This window comes from Neovison vison, chromosome 11 (assembly GCF_020171115.1).
Source record: "Neovison vison isolate M4711 chromosome 11, ASM_NN_V1, whole genome shotgun sequence".
NCBI classification, from domain to species: Eukaryota; Metazoa; Chordata; class Mammalia; order Carnivora; family Mustelidae; genus Neogale; species Neogale vison.
The window spans coordinates 70,845,770-70,870,510 of NC_058101.1; the positions used below are offsets into that span (position 1 = coordinate 70,845,770).

General features: G+C 38.6%; 1 pseudogene; it reads left to right on the forward strand.

Annotated features, from left to right (window-relative positions):
* Positions 1-22,712: 22,712 nt before the first annotated feature.
* LOC122890082 lies at positions 22,713-24,271 on the forward strand (annotated as a pseudogene).
* The last annotated feature ends 470 nt before the right edge of the window (positions 24,272-24,741 follow it).

Genomic DNA, 24,741 nt, shown 5'->3' on the forward strand with positions numbered 1-24,741 from the left:
CATGCTTGAGTTCTCTGTCTCTCTCCCCTCCTCTCTCTCTAAAATAAATAAATAAATCTTTAATAAGAGAATATTTTATATATATATGCTCCCCAATTCAGTGACAAACTCAGTGAAGCTCTTTCTGTTCTCTAACTGGACCCAGATTCCTACATAGAAGGCCCCTTTTCTGTTAGAATACCCTCACCACCATCTCTACGTGCATAAACCCTACCCATCCTTCAAGGTCTCTCATATTTACCACCCCTCTCCAGCAAGTCCTTCCTAACTAAAGAAAACTGAATCTCTCCCTTCTTTTAAATATCCATCTGGTTTGTTGTTCTGCTGTTGTTTTATTATTAGTTTGTTTATCCTTCTTTTAGGGAATATAACCCATATCATATATTGTCTTCAATAACTATCTTACCCCTAAACCAGACTATGAAATTCTCTACAGAAGACCAGTGTATATTGGTCACTGCTCAGCAGGGAGTCTGTTTCTCCCTCTGCCTCTGCTGCTCCCTCTGCTTGTGCTCCCTGTCAAATAAATAAATAATATCTTCTTTTTAATTTAAATATTTTTATTTATTTATTTGACAGACAGATCACAAGTAGTCAGAGAGGCAGGCAGAGAGAGAAAGGAGGAAGCAGGCTCCCCACTGAGCAGAGAATCTGATGCGGGGCTCGATCCCAGGACCCTGAGACCATGACCTGAGCCAAAGGCAGAGGCTCTAACCCACCCAGCCACTCAGGCACCCCTAAACAAATAATATCTTTAAAGAAATTGAATCATTATGTTGTATACCCAAAACTTATTTAATGTCGTATGTTAATTATACCTCAATAAAAAAGAATAGAATATTAATTTGTAAGAACTTACATTTTAAAAAATGAGAACAAGAATACCCTTTCATACATAGTTTAATATATAAAATATTGTAGGGGTTTAAAGCATTTGGGTTTTGATATTTTCATTCTTTTGTCTCTACATATTTATACAAATATTTAAAGTGCTTAATGAGAAGAGACAAAATAGAGACTTCATGTATAACATTGCATCCCACAAAAGCGTGTAGGGTTGCTCTCACTTTGTAGATGGAAAACTGCATCTTCAAAGAGAGGTCGTAACTTTCCAAGTTCACACAGCCAAAAAGAGACAAAATCAAATATTTAAGCCTGAACTAAGGTCCCTCTGATTACAAAACCCAGGCCGTGTCCCCTCTGCCCTACACCTCTCATGGAGTCAGGACTCCAGCCATTGCCCTGGAAATTTGTACAAGTTAAGACACTAAAAAAAGGGGGTTTACGGCCCCTTTGTCTCTTCTTATATATGTTTAATGCTTGAATAAATATTCATAGGCTGACTGAAATATAGAAGGCTTATCAAATTCTAAATATCATCAGAAAATTACCCACTTTTTAAAAAAATTAGGATGCATAAAACATGAAAACTCTGGTTAATCTAGTGTTTGTAATTTGTTGCTAAAAATCAAACATTATATATAATTTTAAAGACTGCTTTACAGGAGGCATCATACAAAAACTTTAAATCTCACACTTTTTTGCAGTCTTAAAAGAATAACAGGGAAATGGATTGATTGCTAAACTCTGAGAAATCTCTCTCAATTTTGCCTACATAAACGACTGAATATTTTAAAATAAGTATCCCAAAGAGACATTCAAATCAAACCTCACATCCTCCTACTCTTGAACTTGTCATTTGCCTTTTGTACATCTTCTGCGACAACACACAATTATTTTTCCAACAAGCAACATTTGGATGCTCATTTTCCTCCACTTCCTTCCTGATTTACCCAGAATGATAACAGTCATTAGAAACTCACTATGGTGCTCCATGCTTTGCAATCATTCCCATGTTCCATGGGGCTGCACCCACAGCCCTATAATTTACCTACGGCTCACAGCTCTGGTCAAGAGAGACACAGCACAACTGAGACTTAAGATCAGTTATTAATGCGGAAAATTCAGCCTCCGACACCAACAGTGTATCTTTAATTGGATGGTTATCATTTACGGCCCCGCCATAATGTTATTCAGTATAAGAAGAATGGTTCTAGAACGAGCTTGGATGAAGCTTCTGTACCTACTGAGGTGGATGCCAGATATATTTCAACGTGCCAGGAATGTGCACCGAGTCAGTTCTGTGGAAACCCATTCTTAGTGGGTTACCTTCTGAGCGGCTCAGTGTGGTTCCATAATTTTTTAGTCATTTTGAATAATGAAGGCAGTCTCAATTTGGTTACAAAGATGTCATCCTCTCCATTTTGAAGTTGCAATCTGTTGTTGGGAGCCCAGCCTAAGGAGCTCTCCTGGGAGTCAGAAGTCCCTTGAGACACTTGGTTACAACCTTTGGTTCCCACAGCACTCCACCAATGTAAGCAGTAGGCAGCTTCTGGTCCCCTGTAGCCCCTGCCTCCCTTCCTCAGGGCCTTTGTGCTTCAACAGCTCTGCGGTTTCTTACCCTGGCAATAACAAACTCGGAAGAGGCGCTCCTTCTCCCTTCAGGTTTGCTGTGCTACCATGCTTCTTTCCCATATATATATATATATATATATATATATATATATATATTATATTATATATTATATATTATACATATATTTTATATGTATTTTATATATATAATATATATGCTTCTTTCCCCAATATATATTATATTATATATATATTATATATATATATTTATATTTATTTTATATATACATATATTTTTTTTTCCCCCCTTAGGCTTTGGGAGTAGCAGAGCAAGCTACAAGCCTGGAAGCTCAGCAAACAACTGATCAATGGGGGAAAATGTTTATTACTCGTCTTCGCACAGAGTTTACCAATGACAGCCTTGTAACTTTCAGAGGATGAACAAGTTGAAAAGCACACCCTACTTTCTCCCCAAAATAGGTCTCCTCCTTCTCACTCCCTGCATTATTTCCTAATGTTGCTGTAAAAAATAAATAAATAAATACCACAAACAGAGGCTTACAGCAAAACAAATGTGTTATCTTACAATTCTAGAAGTCAAAAGTCAGAAGCTAAAATCTTATGGAGTTAAAATCAAAGTGTCAGCCAGGCTATGCTCTTTCTGAAGGCTCTAGGGATGAATCCAGGTTTTTCAGGCTCTTGGAGACTGTCTGTTTTCTTTACCTCACGGCCATGAGTCACTCAAGCCTAAGTTTCTCTTGTTTCTATTGCCCTATCCCCTCTGCCTCTCCTGACTGTTGTGCGTGTCCTTTGTGAATACATTTGAGCCCACCTGGATAATCCAGGACACTCTCCCCATCTCAGGATCCTTAAGTTAATTATATATGCAAAAAAACTTACCTTGATAATATAGTCACAAGTTCTGGGAGTTGGGGGGGCATAATTCTGTCTATCCCCCCTCCTATTTCCCTCTTATTTATAAAGTCATCAGACCATTATGGACTGTGGTACAGAAAGAACCTCAGGCAATTAGGATTCCTATGCCAATAATCAGAGCTCTCCAACTCGGCCTTGGAGAACTGGGTAAGTCACTAGGATAGCCAACCTCAGAGATATCCTTGATGACCCTTATCTCTTGTTATTTTTACTTTTGTGTGAAGGCTTCTCCTACACTGAATCAAGGAAGCTGTGTGACCATTGAATTTAAAAAAAAAAAAATCACTTCTCCTTTGCTCTCTTGGAATGTTAGCTTAGAGGAAACCCAGAAGACACTCAAGGAGTTCTGTGAGAGGCCCACGTGGGAGGAAAATGAGGTCTCTCACCAATAGTCACCACCAACTTGCTAGCCACATGAGTGAGACATCTTTACTATGGATCCCCCAGCCCAGGCAAGCTATCAGATGACTGCAACCCCAAATGATATCTGATTGCAAACCCATGAGAAACGTTCAGTTAAAAACATCCAAGTGAGGGCACATGGGTGGCTCAGTCAGTTAAGCGGCTGCCTTCGGCTCAGGTGATGATCCCAGGGTTCTGGGATCCAGTCCCACATTGGGCTCCTTGCTCAGCAGGGAAACTGCTTCTCTCTCTCTCCCTCTGCCTGCCGCTCTGCCTACTTGTGCTCTCTCTCTGTCGAATAAATAAATAAAATCCTAAAAAAAAAAAAATTCAAGTGAGCCAATCTGGAATCCCTGACCTACAGTAACTGAGAGATAGTAAATATTTATAGTTTTAAGCCACTAGTTTTGGGCAATTTGTTCTGCCACAAGAGATCATGAATACAGTCACAATCTCCACAGTAATCCTCAGAATTAACGCCTAGGAGTAGGAAAAATGCTCAGCCAGTACTTACTGTCATCCCATTACAGTTAATGATGTCATTAGAATTTCTTAAAAAGACTCACTTTTTTCAGAGCAGTTTTAGATTTACATCAAAATTGAAAGAAAGGCAGAGGTTTCCCATAGACACCTTGCCCCCCACACATACATAGTCTCCCCCATTGTCAACATCACTCACCAGATTGTTATGTTTGTTACCAAGGAGGACTCTTCACTGATCCATTATAACCACCCAAAGTCCATAGTTTACCCAAGGGTTCACCCTTGATGTCACACACTCAGTGGGTTTGAATAAATATAAAATGATCTATATCCATCATTATCATACAGATCATACAAAGTATTCCCACTGCCTTAAAAATCCTCTGTGATCTGCCTAGTCATTCCTCTCTGCACCCCTAGAAACCACTCATCTTTTTCCTGTTTCCATAGTTTTGCCTTTTGCTGAATGTCATATAATTGGAGTAAAACAGTATGTAGCCTATTCGGATTAGCTTCCCTCACTTAGTCATATGCATTCAAGTTCTTCCATAAGGATTTTGATCACAATAAGTTTTCATCCTGCTGTTCTGCCATTGCAGTCACTATAACCAAATTCAAGAGAGTAATCTGATGTGTGTCAGTTGCTCACTTTTTGCTACACTCAGAGATATAGCATTGACCCTTGGAGCCAGTGAAAGTGTCCCCTTGCTAGCACATAAAGGCAGCTCAATTGAATTTCAGAGTCCTGGTGGGCTTACTTGCTGGAGGCACACAGGTCTCCACAGTCTGCAACACTAAGCGGCCACAACTTCCTACCATATTCATACTCTAAGTGGGGCCCCAGGAAGTTGGCATTCTATGGAATAGAGAAGATGGGGTGAAGAACCTCAGTGCCACAGCACGTTCCTTTATCTCTGCCAGATTTTAATCCCTGCTTATTCTAACAGATAGGTTCCTTTTTTTTTTTTTAAGTTTTTTTTTTGTTTGTTTTTGTTTTTGTTTTTTTGGACAGAGAGAGAGAGATCACAAGTAGGCAGAGAGGCAGGCAGAGGAGGGGGGGAAGCAGGCTCCCCACTGAGCAGAGAACCCAGAACCCTGGGATCATGACCTGAGCCGAAGGCAGAGGTTTAACCCACTGAGCCACTCAGGCACCCAGGTAGGTCCCTTTCAATGAGCGTATATTGTAGAGATGAAAACCAACATAAATAAGGAAACTTATTGCTTTGAAAGCAGATATAGATGCTTGTATTAGAGGGTATGTAATAGATAGATTTGAACTAATCTTGAAAGGCAAGAGTAGTTACCTATAAAAGACACACAAGAGCTAAGGAAAGCATTTCAAGAAGAGAAAACAGCTAGGTAAGAGGTCCCAGTGTGCGAGGGATGTGGCCTAGATAAAAGATTAATACAGCTCATATGGCTGGAACAGAAAAATCAAAAGAGCATCACCTGGGTGACTCAGTCAGTTAAGAATCCAACTCTTGATTTCAGCTCAGGTCATGATCTCAGGGGCCTGCCATGGAGCCCTGTTTGGGGCTCCATGCTCAGCTCAGACTGCTCAGGATTCTTTCTTCCTTCCTCTCTCTCCCTTTCCCTTTCTAAAATAAATAAATAAAACTTCAAAAGAGAGAGAGAGAGAAACATGTTTCAAGAGGAGTTTGAAAAAGTATATGGGGTCAGACCATATCCTAGATTTGGGGTTTTGCCCTAAGAACAAAAATATAAAAGTGAGCTACATCAAAGTGATTTACATCAAAAGTGAAAGAAAGGCACAGGTTTCCCATATACACCCTGCCCGCCCAGGAGAATATAGGTCATAAAGAAGAAGGAGAGAGAAAAGTTTCATAAGGAAATTGAGTTAATGCATCAGTGTTGCTAAGGACTCCACTCAGTGGTGCAGTAGCCAGCCCCAGTGATGCGCCATGACTTCTAGCAGGGTCAAGAAAGAGCATTTGGCTCCACCTTATACTTTCTTGTCATACCTGCCGACATCACACAGTGGGAAGCCCGGCAGCCATGTGGGAAGACCACGTGTAGGTGTTCCCGCAACAGTGCCCCTGAGGTCCCAGCTACAGCCAGCACCAACCTCCAGACACGTGGGGGAGTATATCTCTGGATGACCCTAGTCCTTGGCTTTGGAGCTACTCCAGTAGATGCTGAGTGGGACAGAGAAAAACTATATATATAAATCCCTGCCCAAATTGCAAACCCATGAACAAAATGAGTATTGACCTTGTTTTAAGCCACTATATTTTGAGTAGTTTGTCAAGCAGCAGTGAATAGTTAGATCAGGTATATATTCCATATGGCACAGCTGCGGGATGGAGGGGGCCATCTGACCAGCATCAGAGTACGTGGTGGAGAAAGGAACATTTATTCTGTTATGCCACTGATACTGAGGAGTCTGCCCATTGTGCAAGTTTGCATTAGCTACCTTGACTGGTACAGATGGGAATGAAAATCCTCAACAGGGCTTAGCCACGATGAAGTCATCAGTGAACTGAGGGAGAGTTACTTGAATGGAGAGACGCTTCAGGAAGCCAGAGTTGAGAGGACTGAGTATGAGGACATCAAGGCAGATTTATAGACAACCATTTCCAGTAATTTGGTTATGAAGGACAGAGCAGGAGGGATAAGGTGGAGTTGGACAGGGATCAAGAATCTAGTGAAGTTTTCATTTATATTGGGAATGTGTAAATAGGGAAGAATTTGGCTCAGAAAAATCCAGCTGAGAGAGGGAAGTTGAAAGAGAGAAAAAAGCAGAGCAAGGATTGGGGGTGGGGAACGGAGGAAATTGGATTTAAAGCAGGCAGACGAATTAGTCTTAGTAGAGCCATTTTTTCTGTTTCCCTAAGAAAAAGGAGGAGCCGAGGAGTACATCTATTGGTGGGTTTGTTCATTCCATACTAAAATCTAAGACTGCTTTTTCTCTTTAAAGTTGATCAAGCTTATCTGCAGAGAATGAGGTGGAGCAAGGGTCCAAAGTTTGAGAAGTGGCAGCAATAAGGGGCGTGGTGGTGTAGGCTCAGGTTACCTGTGATGGTGACTGTTCCTCCCCTGTGTGACTCTAAAACCAGGGCCTCTCTCAACTGTCTGAATGGCTCATTCCCCACAGTGAAAGACCTTGCTCCTTCACTCACACTCCTCTCCTAGCCTCAAATCACCCACATCTGTCCTGTCAAAATACTTCATGGTCCACTCCCCCTCCCATCAACTTCAGTGTAGACATCTTTTTAATCCAGCCTTTGCACAGCAATTGTCGCCTGAATTTCTGACAGCCAGGAAACACCTTGTGTTATTTATGACCCATCTATTTCTTCATTAGGTTACGGGGTCTTTAAAGAGCAGGTGTCGTGCCTTTTTCTTGGTATCTCCCCCAGCGTCTGGTGTTTAGCGGGTGCACAACTGTCTACTTGATAATGTTGGTGAACTGTTTTTAACTCGAAGTTCTTAGCCACTTAGAATATTAAGATCTCTTCCTCTCATAATTTGTGGAAATGTTACAACTATATTTTTATTCTTATCAGTGGTAACAAGGAGGTAGAAGAGACATCAATAACGAATTGCCTACAAAAACAATTCTGTTTTACTCATGAAAGAAGATGCAATTTCTTCTGTTTGTGAGGTCAAAGCCTGGCTAGCTGTGTGGTAAAGTAGATAAAAATGGGACTCTGAAAACAAAGAGCCCTAAAATGAATTCTCAGATCCAAAATTGCTGGCTATGTTTCTTCAAATACACCATCCTCCTTTTTTTTTTTTTTTTTTTAAGTAGGCTTCACACACATCATGGAACCCAGTGCAGAGCTTGATCTCATGACCCTGAGATAAGACCCACACAGAGATCAAGAGTCAGATGTTAACCAACTGAGCCACCCAGGCACCCCTCCATTTTCTAATCCATAAAAGGGAGAAATGACTACATATATTTCAGAGTTACTGTGAGAATAACAGAAACAAAGCGACACAAAACAAAACATGTATGGAGCACCTGGGTGGCTCAGTTGGTTAAGCGACTGCCTTCAGCTGCTGTCGTGATCCTGGGGTCCTGGGATCAAGCCCTGCACCAGGCTCCCTGCTCAGCGGGAGCCGGCTTTTCCTTGTCCTGCTCCCCTACTTGTGCACTCAATCTCTCTGTCAAATGAATAAATAAAATCTTTTTAAAAATACATAAAATAGTCAGCATTTTATAGGGACTTAATGAATCATAGCTGTTAGTATTTGTTCAACAACTAATCTCAACATTTAATTGAGAATCAGTATGACTCAAGTCAATGTACAGACTATTACTAAAAAAAAAAAAAGAAAAGAAAAAAAGGATTCTCATTTGGATATTTATATTTGCCTCAAGGACATAACAGTTGTGTAAGAAATGAGAAGTTAAGTTTCTTCCAAATGAGAAATTTGATTTCTTTAAAACATATTTATTTAGTAAAAACCATACAAATGGTGAAATGATTGTGGCAAGAATTGTTCATTCTGTCAGATTTGTTTGTATTCGTGAAGTGATAAGCTAAACACTTGTTCCCCTTGCACTGTATATTGTTTGCTTAATTCCAATTTATATTAGGGTTCTTGTTGAGGAAGCATTGCCCTGAGGCTTCCAGAAAAAAATTTGCTCAGGAGCACAGCTCTGCAAGTTTTAAGACAGCCTCTGAGATAACCCTGGGCTATGTTTTCATTAAATTCACTCTCAACTCGATAGCCTCTGACCTGCACAGGTTGGTAATGACCATGAAGATAGCTGTCTGGGACACGGTGTTACTAAATGCACTCATATTTCAAAAGTAGACAAAATGAGGTGCAAATTTCCAACAAATTTGCAGTTAGCTAAAGTAATTTAGGGCAGAGGAAAGCAGTTTATCACAATCCTTCTAACCCTATCCACTTGGGATAACAAACTGAGTATTCTTAGAACTTGGCTCTTTAAAAAATAGTCACTTTGGCCAGAAACATGACCATTCTGGTAGCAATAAGCATCTCTAACACATCTAATAACATCTCTAATTGTGGTTTCAAAATATCATTTCTTCCTAGAGGGAGGTATCGTAGATGCAAGGCAGGAAATGTGCTAGAGAAGCCTGGAACATTCTATCACTCCACATAGCAAGAAAGCTATCAGAGAAAATGAGAGTCATACCCAAACAACTTGGGGGCCAAACTGAAGTGGTCCCGCTCGCCAGAGATCGGTTACTTTGAGCTTCAATAAGAGTAAGTAATGCATAGATTAAAACCTGTAAAATCTTTAAATCCAAAAGCTCACAATGATATATTTTTTAAAATTAATTTGTCAGTTTTGAAGGCTAACAGGGAATCAACTATTTGTTTTGGAAACTAGAAAATGAAGAGAAAGAATCAAGCATTTATTATGTATTTCTGACATGAACTGTACCACTGGTTAGCCTATTGTAAAGGAGGAAAATATCTCTTTATGAAACTAGTCCAGCAAATTAAAAAAAGAATTGCAACATCTAATGAATTAAATCTAGGCCATGTGTATCAATCACTACTGACATGTCCAAAAGAAAGACCAGCAAAAATATGTTTCTTGGTGAGAGAACATAAAGCCACCTACAGTCTTGCCAAAGAGATCGAATATCAGTCTGATTAAGACTTTTGATCCAGCTGCCAATTTTAGGAAACATCAAAGACACAAAAATATACAGAGCCTCACCAAGAATATGAAATCAGAAAAATCCAGATGGTCTGAAACTCTACGTGTCATTTGGCCTTACTTCTTCAACAGATAAGCTACCAACAAATAAAAGGAGTAGAAGAGGAGCCTAGAGATGAAAAGACACTTAAAAGTTATGTCAACGTTAAAAAAAATGGGCAAAGCAAAAATATAGTATGTAAGTATGCATGTTGGGATAATAAAATAACTTTCTAAAACATAAATGATTACCTACTTTGGGGGGTGGGAGCAAATTGTGATTAGGATGGAATACATGGAAGGGTTTTCTTGGGCAACTAGAAAAATTCTACTTTTTGACATGGTTGTTTGGTTTACAATAATCCATCAATCCACATATTTGATATGTGTGGTTTCCTGAATTTGTGTTGTATTTTTTTAAGGTTTTTTTTTTAAGGCCTTTTGAATGCATATGAATGCTAAAGAAAACAGTCTCCTACCTTTGGTCTTTGTGCTAAGTACTCTCAAGAAATACTAGTTTTCAGGTGCCTGGTTGCTTCAGTCAGTGGAGAGTGTGACTCTTGATCTCAGGGTTCTGAGTTCGAGCCCCACATTGGATGTAGAAATTACTTAAAAAATAAAATCTTAAAAAAAAAAAAAAACAGATAAGAAATACAAGTTTTCCCTCAGGATTTTGCAGACTATATATTGTTTGTTCCAATGAGAGACTGAGACCCAATCTGAGACCTTAGCTGAAGGTGAACTTTTTTAACTGTCAAGCAACAGTTAAGATAATCCCTAGCAATGGCTTGGTGACCAAACATAATCAACCTGAGAGATGAGCATCTTTTATTCACTCATTCACTTATTTATTTATTTACCTATTTTAGAAATTTTTAGAATGTCTAATTTGCTCTATACACTAGAGATGTAGAGGTAAAACTCAGTGAATTTGAAGAGATGGACAACAAAATCATGAATTACAACACTGAAATTAATGTTTATATATATGCATATATATAATAATGCTTATATATATTATGCATACATATATACATATATATGCATAAGGTTATATGGAAGCTTCAAAAAGTTGTAACTAATCCCAAATAAGGAATCAAGAGATGGAAGATACTTAGAGAAATTGTTGCTTGAGTTGAAATTTGAAAAATGAGTCCAATGTAGTCCAGTGGCTGAGGAAGGAAAAGAATTCTGGACAGAAGGAACTTCTGGAAGGAAACCAAGACATGAGAGATGGTAGCATATTTGAGGAACTGGACATAGGTCAATCTACCTGAAGATAGGGTGGTAGGGAGTAGGGGAATGAGAAAATGTAAGGATAAACAAGGTTTTACAAATAGAAAGAGAGACAAAATGGAACACCCAATAGTGAGTGGGAACTCTGTTTGATGGATAGAAAATGGATGGAAAATAAATGGATGGATGAAAATGCCATGTTAAGAAGTTTAAACTTCATCCTGAAGGTTACCTACAACTATGAAAAGATTTTAAGCATAATGATATGAGCAGATTTGCATTTAAGAAAAATCACTTTGACAAACCCATGGAATGTTAAGTGGAGCTGAATAGTTGTGGAGAACAAGAGTCCAAGTGAGGCGAAAAAAAAATCACAACCCGAAATAAGGCAAGGGCAGTGAGAACGAGAAGGAGGGAATAAATCTGAGACCACTGATAAAATCAAGAGAGGTGATATGTGGAAGGTAGATGAAAAGACAGGTTTATTTTCATGTTTCTGCCTTGAGGTGATATTAACATGACCTTGAAATTATAGAAAGAGAGTGAGAAAAAATATTTAAAATAGATGCAGGATCCAATCAGATGACAATTAAATACTTTACAAGACAAAGAAAGAAACAATCCAATTTATTCAGAGAGGAAAATGAACTGCAAATGTTGTGAGGGGGTTGCAAATTCATCACATATGAGAACTACGTAATGTGTAAGTGGAGTCCAAGGAAGAAACATCAAGCCTGCCCCATCTGGAGGACATTCGCTTCACTCCTCGAAGGGTTGGACTGTCAGGTGGTGGCATAAAAAAACAAAAGTTCACCTGCACATTTGCAGTGTAAGACCTCACTTCCAGCCCAGACAATTTATTTGTATGCAACCTCAGCCGGCTGAGAAGTGAACCCTCAAAATCGCTTGGGGTGGTAACCTCAAAACTGTATGACATTACATAATTATATTCTCAACCCCAGGAAGAGTTGACTGAAGTATCAAAATTATGAAGTAAATAAAATCTACATGTAATATGAACATTTTGTGGTGAAGGGGAAAAATCTGTGAATATTAGATATTTTAGGTTTAAGGGAATTTTTCTTCTTTGATTAATTTTGTAATGCTAATAAAAATGTGTAAATGGTAGTTGATTTAGATTTGGGGTTTTTACATTATAATTTTACTAGTTTCATAAGCAATACTGGAATGTTTCCAAGAATGTGGAATCTTAGTTCAGCTTATGTGTAAGTTTTATTTTCTAGACTTAGAAGAGTTTAAGTACTTGGGAAGGCTTTGTTTGTTAGTGAGCCAGATGAAGTATGTTTAAAAGAAATTTAATATAGATATTTAAATGTAGCTTGGAATATTTAAAGAAATTTAAGTAAATGGTTAAAATAAACATAAGTGGTTAAAATTGTCATATTAATAAATATAATAATAATTAAATGTGTAGACTAGATCAAAAATAAAATATTAAGAAAATTAGCCTCTGAGTAATCTTTTCTGAGCCCCCTAATCCATGAGGGCATCAAAAGACAATTACATTGACAGGTGATTGATGGTATTTATCACAGGGGCCGTAGGAGAAAACAATTATGGGTTAAATAATGAGGTACCTTTGCGATATGCAACAGAGGCTGTCCCTAGATACTTTGAGACCTGGATTATATTCCAAATGCTTATTCTTTTAAAAATATGCACTGAAGGGCACCACGGTGGCTTAGTCATTAAGCGTCTGCCTTCAGATCAGGTCATGATCAGGGGTCCTGGGATCGAGTCTTGCTTCAGGGCTCCCTGTTCAGTGGGGAATCTACTTCTTCCTCTTCCGCTCCCCCTCTGCTCATGCACACGCTCTTGCTCTCTCTCTCCAACAAATAAATAAATAAAATTTTTAAACACACACAAAAATATGCACTGAATGCCTGTCATACCCCCACATGCCCTGGCATTATGGTAGTGAATGAAATAAACATTATCTGCATGTATTACTGGAGAAGAGAAATGGTGAACATGAAAAAGATAAATATTGATAAGTATAATGGACAGAATTAAAATTGAGTGAAATGAAAGACAGTGATAGGGGCTACTTTAGATTAGATGGGCAGGAGATATTTATATAAGGAGGTAAATTTACACTGAAATTCTAATTATCCAAAATGAATGAATCTTCCTATAATAAGAGAAAATGGTGCTCTATTCAGAGAGACGGGCTAGGGCAAATGCCCTGTGGCAGAAAACAGCTTAGTGAATTTGAGGAAAATAAAATAAAAAGCTCTCTGACTGGTGTCTAGTGGGTAAGGAAAGGGCTTGAAGATAGGTCAGGAAATCTGCAAAGGTCTCATTTGCAGACAAGGTAAGCAGTTTGGATTTCATTTCATGTGTGGTAAGAAAATTTTAGAGAGTTTTGGGCAGAGGGGAAAGATCTATTTTCAATTTTAACAAACATTGCATGAAGAAAGGACATTAAAGGGGCAAGAGGGGAACAGCAAGGCCAGTTACGGGATTTCAAATAGTACTGCTGGGGGATGATGGTGACTTGGACAAGGTTGATTTAGGATCTGTTCTACAGGCAGAGGCAACAGAACTTGGTGATGGGCAGGGTGAGAGGGATGAAAAAGAAAAAAACAGGAATGAAGAACAACTCATAAGTATTTGGCCTAAGGATATTGGATGAATGTGGTGCTTTTATGCTGACATGAGAAAGACACAGGGGGCAGTGACTGAACAGGCGGGTCCAAAATTCAATGGTTGGATGGTTGGAAATACAACTCTAGAATTCAGGAAGATGTCAGGGTTGGACATATAAATTTGGGGATTTTGCTATATACCACATGCACATAAATACCACCTGGTTTTTTTCTTTTTCTAAAAATGATCATTCAGAAGAGAAGGCATTCCTATATTGAATGTCTCACAGGATGGGGTATAATAACAATTATATCTGACCTTATAAGTTATTATCAAAAGTCAGAGAAAGCCATGAGGAATGTGTAGAATTAATAGAAATATCCATGAGTTCAAGAATCCTGAGATGCATGTAAGAACAAAGGATTGTATCAAATTGAAAGATCTTTAAAGTTAAACAGAAAGGTACTTGCATTCCTTATGATCCCAAAGAGTGCTAAAATGGAAAATCCAGTCAAGTGATTCAGCCAAAAAGGACATGCTAACATCCATGAGAACAAAAAAGAGTTGTGCAGCATATAAAACATGAATCAAAAGAACAAAGCTATGTATCTGCTTGACTAAGAGAGTCATTGAGATAGCAGCTATAAATGAAGGTCAGTATATCCCATTTTAGTGACTGACAGTCAGCTTCATGGCTGGAATGCACATAAACTCAATTAATTAGGATGGTAACTGACTTCCTTAATGAGTATTTATAATTTCTTTAAGATTTATTTATTTATTTGAGAGGGAGAGAGCACAAGAAGAGGGTAGTGGCAGACAAAGAGGGAGAAGCAGTTTCCCCACTGAGCAGGGAACCCATTACAGGGCTTGATCCCAGGACCCTAGGATTGTGACCTGAGCCAAAGGCAGATGCTTAACCAACTGAGCCACCCAGGTGCCCCTATAATTTATTTTAAATTGTTGAATATAACCAGTGTAATATAAATTTATGTTAAGTCCAGTCTCTATCTAGGAGAGGCCTATATCAGGAATTTACATTTCAAATGAGGTTATCCATCATTTAATTGGAAAGTTCACATTCTTGGGGTGGCTAATAACTGTACTTCAACTTTGTTTAGCTCTTAGCAATAGCTGGGCTTTGATAATCTGCATAATGCATATAAGAAATAAGCCTTTCATTGGCAAAAATTGGTGATATGCAGGAAAAGTATAGAGCTGTTTAGAATATTCTTTAGATTGTTCAGAATTTTATAAAGACATTTCCCCAACATTTGGTTGAATGAAAATCCAGAGTCCTGTAACCTATATATTTAGGTATAGCACCCTAGACTCAATCCCAAAATCACCTGTCCAGTTGCTGATTCTGAAGATTCATGGTTGTTAGAATCTAAGATGATAAGCCAAATCCTGATACAAGCATATTGCTGAATTTGCCTTAGGTCAGCCTTGCTGTAAAAGGCTGTTGAACATCACAAAGAATGAGGCTATGACTTCAAGAGACTTACAGAACAGGTAACATTACTATGATGTGATTTTTCACTAGAAGACATTGGAGTGGGTAGAATGTAGCCTGACACCTGTTTGTGACAATAAGTGACAATAAACATTTACAAAAAATAATAAATGGGCTTTAGTCAGCTCATAAAACCCAGATATATTAAATGGGTTTACAGTAAATGACCTCAGTAACTGTCTTCCTAAATAAACACTTACTTTTCAATTTCAATAAGATATAAAACTAAGTTTAAGAAGATTAGAGAACCAAGACTGGAGTATTGCTGTTTTTCTTTTTAAGAAGGAATCTGTGGGGGCGCCTGGGTGGTTCAGTGGGTTAAGCCTCTGCCTTCGGCTCAGGTCATGATCTCAGGGTCCTGGGATCGAGTCCCACATCCGGCTCTCTGGTCAGCGGGGAGCCTGCTTCCCCCTCTCTCTCTGCCTGCCTCTCCGCCTACTTGTGATCTCTGTCAAATAAATTTTTTAAAAATGTATATATGTATGTGTGTATATACATATATACACACACATATATATTTTTTAAATGTACATATATACACATATATCAAATAAACAAATTTAAAAATGTGTATATATATATACACACATATATAAAATATGTATATAAGTATATATACATATATATATATACATACATATTTTTTTAAATTTGTATATATATATAAAAAGAAGGAATCTGCAGGGCAGTTAAGTCACCAACTCTTGATTTCAGCTCCGTCTTGATTTCAGGGCTGTGGGATGGAGGCCTGTGCTGGGCTCTGTGTGCAGCATGAGTCTGCTTGAGATGCTCTCTCCCCGCTCCCTCTGCTCCTCTCCTTCCTCTCTTTCTCTCTGTAGAACAAATAAATAATTCTTAAAAAAAATAAAGTTTCTGCATATGTGATATGCTGTGGTTGTAATGATTATAAAAATTTGACCTATTTGAGTTGACAATTTAAAATCCAGAGCTAATTTATATTTTGGGATTTGGAGTTTGCATTTTACTACATTACGGTATTGGAATATTTGAAACTAGAATTTCATCATATGTATAAGTTTGTTTTGTTAGATTTATACAACTTTTTTAGTACTTGGGAATGTTTGTCTTTTAAAGCCACATAATGAAAGTAGTACAAAATGAAATTAAATAGATTAAATTTATTTCTTTTTTTTAAAAGATTTTATTTATTTATTTGACAGAGAGAAAGAGAGAGAGAGGGAACACAATCAGGGGAAGTGGGAGAGTGAGAAGCAGGCTTCCTGCTCAGCAGGGAGCCCAAACGGGCCGGCTTGGATCCCAGAACTCTGGGATCATGATCTGAGCTGAAGGCAAACACTTAACGACTGAGCCACTCAGGCACCCCATAGATTAAATTTATAAAGGCTGTTTAAAATATTTGAAGGTATTTTATTAACTATTAAGCTTAAAAACAGAAACAAACATTTTCAAAAACTCCTTAAAAGAGATTGCTAACATTTGTTATATTTATAAATAGAATGAAGAGATTTAAAAGCCGAACTTTAAGGGACAAAAGGCATTATGATGTAACACAACATATTAAATTAATTGTATTTTTAAGCCATAAATCAACACAATTTCTGTGCAAAGTGACAACAAATGAATCTCAAGGAAACCAAAAACTCAGGTTAGCAGATAACTCTATTTGAAAATCAAAGTAATATTTAGGAAAATTGATCTTTTGTCCAGACACAAAGGACTTCAATTAATGCTAGCTGTACATGCTGATGGAAGCCACCTTTCATAAAACACAGGCCTTAGAAATAAAAAAACCTATTTAATTATTCCAGAAGGCAGGACCTCACAATTATAAGTATTAGATATCCTTATCAGCAAACCTATTGCAACTATTTAAAGAAAGACAGTGATTACATTGCAGAGATCATAAATAGGCATCTACAAGACAAATGAAAAAACTGCTGTCCTGATGCTGTGCAAATAATTTTGTACCAATGTCCCTAACAGGATAATAACACTTCCAGTGACATTATCATTCAAAATTCCAAAAGGCTTCATCTTAAGTGGATGTATTCAGGGAAACTCTATGCAAGGACTGGGAAATGGCTCTACTGAATACGGAGATTGACACTGAAGGACACATATAAGATTTTGCATAGAGTCATTTCATGAAGTGTGAGAATGGAAAAATTAATATCTCTCCATTGCATATTATTCTATGAATGTGTGAATGTTAATATGGACAATCAAATTAACAAGTAAGCTTATATTTAGCTAGTTTATCTATATCCCTCAAAGTGTGTATTTTTCAGTGGCCAAAACAAATTTTAAATACTTTTTCTTTTGATCTTCTCACTGGGAAGCAATGGTCAGGAAGGGGGAAAGGAGAAGGGATGGTCAGGGAGGCAAGAGGAAAACTGGAAGAGTGGGATATGATGGAAACCAAAGGATAAACATTTGAGGAAAATGACCAGTAGCCATCAGTGTAAAATAGTGAAGATAGGCTAAGAATACAAACAAGGAGCTGACAGCGTTGGGGGCAGTGTTGGTGATCACTGGTGATCACTACTCATTCAAAGTAGTCTCTGAGAAATGGGCACAATGGAAGGGTAAAAGCCAGACTGGCAGTAAAGAAGAAGGGATGAGGAGGGTGACATCATATACTCCAATATTCTCTTAGATACTTTGGAATATCTGCTCCCACTGTGAAAAGCTGCATGTGTGATTGCCACTCCACCAGTCATTTCTGCCTTCGACTTTAAGGTTCCCCCAGGACCCCCCCAGTATTGGACCAGAGAGCCCTGGGGGATCCAGTTCCTCTTCTCATGCATGGGTAATGTGTCTTTCTCAGTGTCTGCCACAGTCATGTTGGTTTTATTTTCCCATAGCGTTAAGAACAAAACTTTTCAGTTATCCTTAAAAATGGTGTCTCCAGGGACGCCTGGGTGGCTCAGTGGGTTAAAGCCTCTTCTTTCAGCTCAGGTCATGATCCCAGGGTCCTAGGATCGAGTCCCGCATTGGGATCTCTGCTTCGGCAGGAAGCCTGCTTCCTCCTCTCTCTCTCTCTGCCTGCATCTCTCCTACTTGTGATCTCTGTCTGTCAAATAAATAAATAAAATCTTAAAAAAAAAATGGTGGCTCTGTGATGGAGTTTGCTAACATAGCAGTATGCTCTGATGTCTATTTCTAGACTTAGCCTATGGTTGAAATATAGATGAAGGTCACAGGCAGTGTTGCACTCTGGCATTAAAAGACATCGGCAAGCTGGGGAGTCAGAAATTCTCTGAAGGCCAGCCAAAATAAGTGCCTTTTTTAAAATGAAAATTGAGTAAATGGCAAATGCCAGGGAGGAAAAAAAAAAGTCTCTGATTTTATCAGTGAATGCCTTATTATTCAAAAGGTAGTTCAAAGTATTATGCAAGTGCATTTACTTGAACTACACATGATTATATCCTTACTTATTAACGGCTATCTTAGCAGCTAATATATTCCCTCTAATGGTGAGTCTTCAGCTGAAATATGTTTCCTGCCAAGGCAGAAAGCCGATGAACAAGTTTTTTGATCTAAAATGAAAACAGTCATACTTCTAATTTATTTCCAAAATATGAAGGCAACATCAGAGGCCTCCTAATAAAAGTTAATCCTTGAGTTGGAGAAGATCATTTAGAACAAGGCCTGGGCTATCCTTGTTACTCTATGTAGAGTAAATGGGACACATTTTAATAAAAGATATTTCCTCCCTATATTTTTCTCTATTATGACCATTTGGTTCCTATTTTGGCTTTTCTTCACCCGCCCTGCCTGTCCACACACCCTACTTTATGGAAGAGAGACACTGAGTGGCCATTTCAAGCCAGTAGTGCTTAGGAAAGAATTTCTCACAGGGTTCAGTCTAGGTCACTAGGGTTCTGCACAGAATTAAAGCAAAATCCCCACCTGCTTAATAAGATATAACTTTGCTTTTTTCTCTGCATCTTTATTTCATTCAGAGAAGGGTAGCTATTATAGGGCTAGAATCTGGTATGGCTTGGTCATTTCACTGAGTAATATCATTTGGCAACAAGTTAGGTTTTCTTGTCCCGGTAAGAGAATAAATATTTTTTCTAACCCATGAATCACTTTTTAAGTTTCTTATGTATCAACCACACAACTTGATCATATTATAGCCTATGTGAGTTCATCCTTCAAAGCACTTTAATTATTGCCATGCAGAAGGGCCTCAAGATTATTTGTTGAAGAAATGAAATGTTTTTGTATTTAAAAGCCTCTAAGTAAAGAAGCTAAATCCAACACCTACTACCATCACTTCCAAACCAATACAGGGAGAATGAGCATTTTAATGAGCAATATTTTTGGAATGTCAACCTAGTAGAGTGGCACTTAGGAGGACGTTCAAAGGTTAAATAAAAAGACTCGTACCTTACCCCCAAGAGCTTTTCATTTCTAAAACACATTGACAAGCACACATAAAACAAAACGGGGATTTCAAAGAAGACAGACATTTTGTCAAGTTGAAAGACAAAGAAGATCAAACATTTTCTTTAGACTCAAGTTCAAAGCTGGGTTCAGAGGCCTGGGCGGCATACTAGACTGAAATTCTAGAGGAAAAAATATATATATTTTCTTTAAACTTTTCTTTTATCCAACAAAAAGAGTTTCCAGGACAATAAAGCTTCAATAACACTATTTTTTAGTGATTGTCTAGAGGCATTAAATAAAACATTTCCTTTTAAACATGGAGATTCCATGAGCCAAATAAGATAATTCAATGAGCTCATCCAGTACCTCATGGCCCTCTAAAGGCGGTTGCACCACACCCTTAACGGTCAGAACCCTACAGACTATGTGAGCCCTACTTGCCTTGTGTTTCTAAAATGCTTTCTTCTCTCAGAGCTGGAGAAAAACTGGATATCAAAGATTAGAATCAAGTAAACAAAGAACCCTTTATACTAACTTTGTATAATACACAATATACCAACTCATAAATTTATTACATGAGTAACAGGTAAATCTCACTTTTTAAAACAGCATTATGTGTGTGTGTACCCAGAATATTTATAATTTTGATTCCACTCTAGTTTGTCATTTCTGGCATCAATTATGTAAAACTATTTTTCTCTGTACAGTTGCATGAGCTATTTAGAGTCTGTGGCTATTTTTACTATCTTTTATATCTGTGCTTAGCTCATAGGTTTTGCACAAAAAGAGGTCTGCCCTCCAGCTGGTAGATCCCATGGACTCGTGGGAGGCCACAATTATATTCTCAGGACTTTTCATATTCTCAAATATGAAAAGCAGCCCCAGAGCATTTCTTCTCTCTGCACACTGTCTGTATTCACTCAAGTGTGATTCTCACACATACCAGCCCAGGGAAATTCTTAAGTAAGGAAATCTTTCTTCTCCAATGTTTAGATTGAGTTCATTTTGAGATTTCATTAATGACTTAGTCCTTCGTCTACAAAAAGCTCTTGGCAGTACTGAATAAAAAAACTCTAGAAACCAAATATAACAGCCATGGTGACTGCCAGTATCAACAATTTAACTTTTTTTGGTGTTTCTTCTTTTTTTTCATGTGGCCTTGTACAGCATTCCAAAGAGTAAAGTGTTCCATGAGTCAGTTTTAAGTTTCATGAACGTAAACACTTGCAGAAAATGTGCTAATGTTGTGGAGGACTTCCTGATTTCCAACCTCTACTTTTTCTTTTTCTTTTCTTTTTATTTTATTTTATTTTTTTTTAGATTTTATTTATTTGAGAGGAGGAGATCATGACCTGAGCCAAAGGCAGAGGCCTTTTTTTTTAGATTTTATTTATTTGAGAGGAGAGAGCACAACAGCAGTCAGAGGCAGAGGGAGAAGCGGACTCATTCCCAGGATTCCCAGATCATGACCTGAGCCAAAGGCAGATGTTTAACCAGCTGAGCCATCCAGGCAACCCTCTAATTTTTTTTTTTGAGGTGTTGTATTGCTATAAATGTCCACTCTTAACTCATAAGTTAGCTAATTACTACTTCACAGTCAACTCTGGGAGCATTTACATTTTGTTTGGCAATAATAACTCCTCTATGTGAATACATTTGATCCTGTGATCACATGAAACAGGTGAAAGTGAGGTTTCAGAGAGAACTCAGTCAGTGAGTTTTCTGCTGCTGCTATAACAAATCACAAATTTAGTGCTTAAAGCAATGCAAATTTATTATCTTGCAGTTCTGTAGGTTAGGAGTCTGATGCAGATCTCCCTGCGCAAAGATTGAGGCATTGGTGGGGTAACCTTCCTTTCCAGAGGCTCCAGGGGAGAATCCGTCCCCTTGCCATGTCTGGCTTCTGGAGGCTGCCTACATTCCCTGGCTCGGTGTCCCCTTCCTGCTACCCAAAGCTGGCAAGGGAGACTGGAGTCCTTTTCCCACCAAAGCACTGTGACCTCTGCCTCTGCCTCTCTCTTCCAATTTTAAGAGCATTTCTGATCACATTAGGCCCATCCAGATAATCCAAAATACTGTATTTTAAAATCAGCTGGTTAGCACGCTTAATTCCCTTTGCTACTTCAATTCACCCTTGCAATGTAGCATAACATATTCAAATTCCTGGGATTAAGACATTGACATCTCTGGAAAGCCATTATTCTGCCTACCACACTAAGATTTTTTTTTTAAATATTTTATTTATTTAGTTGACAGAGAGAGATCACAAGTAGGCAGAGAGGCAGGCAGAGAGAGAGGAGGAAGCAGGCTCTCTGCCAAGCAGAGAGCCCGATATAGGGCTCGATCCCAGGACCCTGGGATCATGACCTGAGCCAAAGGCAGAGGCTTTAACCCACTGAGCTACCAAGGAGCCCCCACACTAAGATTTTTAATGCTGCCAAAAATCTAAAGATTCAGCCATGAGTCAGGTACATATGATTAAGTTAACAAACTTTATTGTATATGATCATATTCATTTCCTGTTAAGATAAGACAAACCTATATGCGGTTCTAAAAGGAGGAGGAGGAGGAGGAGGAGGGGGAGGGAGAAGAGGAAGAAGAGAGGCAGAAGGAGAAGAAGAAGGAGAAGAGCACAGTACTTAAATAGTCTGGATAAACTTAGCCAGGAGTCTATGAAGACTCCTGACTAGGGTAAAGAACCAGAGCGACTTAGGGTTCTTTCTAACATTGAAACCCACTGAGGATCTAGAGAGTGCTCGTCTTCTATTTATCCCTTCCTCTCAGACACCACAGAGCCATAGAGCTTAACTTTTTTAAGGTATAGAAATAAGTTAAAAATGCTCTCCAAAAGATCCATCAAAACTACAGGAATCTCACCAAATTAGCCTTAGGAACTCTTCTCTGAATATGAAAGTGTAACTTTTAAAAGTCTTTTTTTTTTTTTTAAATCAAAGATCAGGAGACCCAGGGGTCCAGGCTGTCTCTAGACCCCCATCTGCTATTTTCTCTGGCTGCATTAACTGGGAGGATGGGGGCTCCTCAGGTTCCAGCGTCCTCACATAAACCGTTATTACCTGCTGCAGGGTCATGATGGTAGTGCTGGGTTTCCTGCAGGCAGCCGGTGCTAGGGCAGTCTGTGGGGTGGGTGACCAGCGGCAATCTCCTATCTCCCATCCCCGCTGCTGATCGCCAGCATCTTGACACTTGGCCTAGTTGACCTGCTCTGCCTCGCCTTCGTCTACCTGGCTCCCCTGCCAGCCATGAAGAAGTGTCCACCATACATTTTCTCTCCAGTTCCATTCCTTGGATATGCCCTAGGATTTGGGAAAAGTCCAAATGAATCTCTAGGAAATGCATGAGAAGTATGGACCTGTAGTTTTACCCTGGAGGGCAAGACATTTACTTACCTTCTGGGCGCTGCTGCTGCTGCACTATTTCTTACTGGTAAATATGAAGACCTGAATGCCAACGATGTCTACGGTCATCTGACAACACCTGTATTTGAGAAGGGAGCTGCATAGGATGGGCCTAATCCAGTTTTTTTTTTTTCCCTTTCTTTCTTTATATTTATTTATTTATTTATTTATTGGAGCAGAAGAAAATGTTAAAAAAAAGTGGCCTTAACATGGCCCACATTAGACAACACATTTACATAACTGAAAAGGAAACAAAAGAATCCTTTCCAAGTTGGGGATAAAGTGGAGAAAAAAATTCGTTTGAAGCTCCGAGCTCATCATTTTAACAGCCAGCCTTTGTTAAATGGAAAGGAAAGCAGAAGTCAACTCAGTGAGAGTGGCACCACTATATGCAGATTTGGATGCAGGTGTTAGCCACGTGGCTTGGCTGGTGCCAGGTTGGCTCCCTTTGTCTTATTTCAGATACAGGGACAAAGGTCATTGAAAGATCAAGAATATTTTCTGTAAAGCAATCTGGAAATGCAGATAGTCAGTAAAAGAAATTGATGACACTCTCGAAACTTTACTAGATTCTACTTACAAAGGTGGGTGTCCTTTGACAAATGATGAGGTAGCAGGCTTGCTTACTGGACTGTTCCTGGCAGGGCAACATACAGCCTCAACCACTGATGCCTGGATGTGCTTCTTTTTGGTCAGAGACAAGCGCTTCAAGGAAAAAAAAAAACAAAACGCTTATTTAGAACAGAAAACAGTCTGTAAAGATCTGCCTCCTTTAATTTATGATGAGCTGAGGGATCTAAATTTCCTTGGACTCTGTATAAAGGAAACATTAAGACTTTGATGTCTTATAATGACCATGATGAGAATGGCCAAAACTCCTCAAACTGTGTCAGGGTACACCATTCCCCCAGGACATCAGACGTGTGTTACTCCGTCTGTCAACCAAAGACTGAAACACTCCTGGGTAGAACATCTGGATTTTAATCTTGATTGCTCCTTACAGGACAATCCAGCATCAGGAAAGAAGTTTGCCTACGTGCCTCTGGAAGCTGGGCATCATGGTTGTATTGGGGAGAATTGTGCTCATGTTCAAATCAAGACAATTGTGTTCACTAGGCTTTGTTGTATGAATTTGATCTTATTGGTGGATATTTTCCCACTGTGAATTATATAACCATGATCCACACCCCTGAAAACCCTGTTACCCGATACAAATGAAGGTCAAAATGAAAAAGGCTGCAAGGAACTAATATGTGACACATCACTGTAAACCGCAAAAGCATTTGAAGTTGATGAAATTTATGAAACAATTTCTAGTGTAGTCTTTTTTTTTTAAGTATAATTTTAAGACAGCTAGCTTAACTTCACGGTTTTTATATTTTCTTGACTAAATGGCCCCAACAAATCTAATGGCATTTCAGATATTCCCTAATAGTTTTATGGTAGATATTTACTTTATATGTTTTATTTAAGGAAATCAGGCTCGTAGTAAGAAATTATTTAGGGGAATCTTGGTAATTGACAGATTCTAAACACAGTTTCCAGGTGTTAGCCTTAACAACATACATAGCTCTTGGCAAGTTAAGTTCAGGGTATTCAGATCTCGGACTGGATCTGCAAGTATAAATGCCCACTGAGATACTTGGAAACCTTAGGTAAACATTACATTAATGTGTGTGTGAGTGAGTACAGGTGGATAG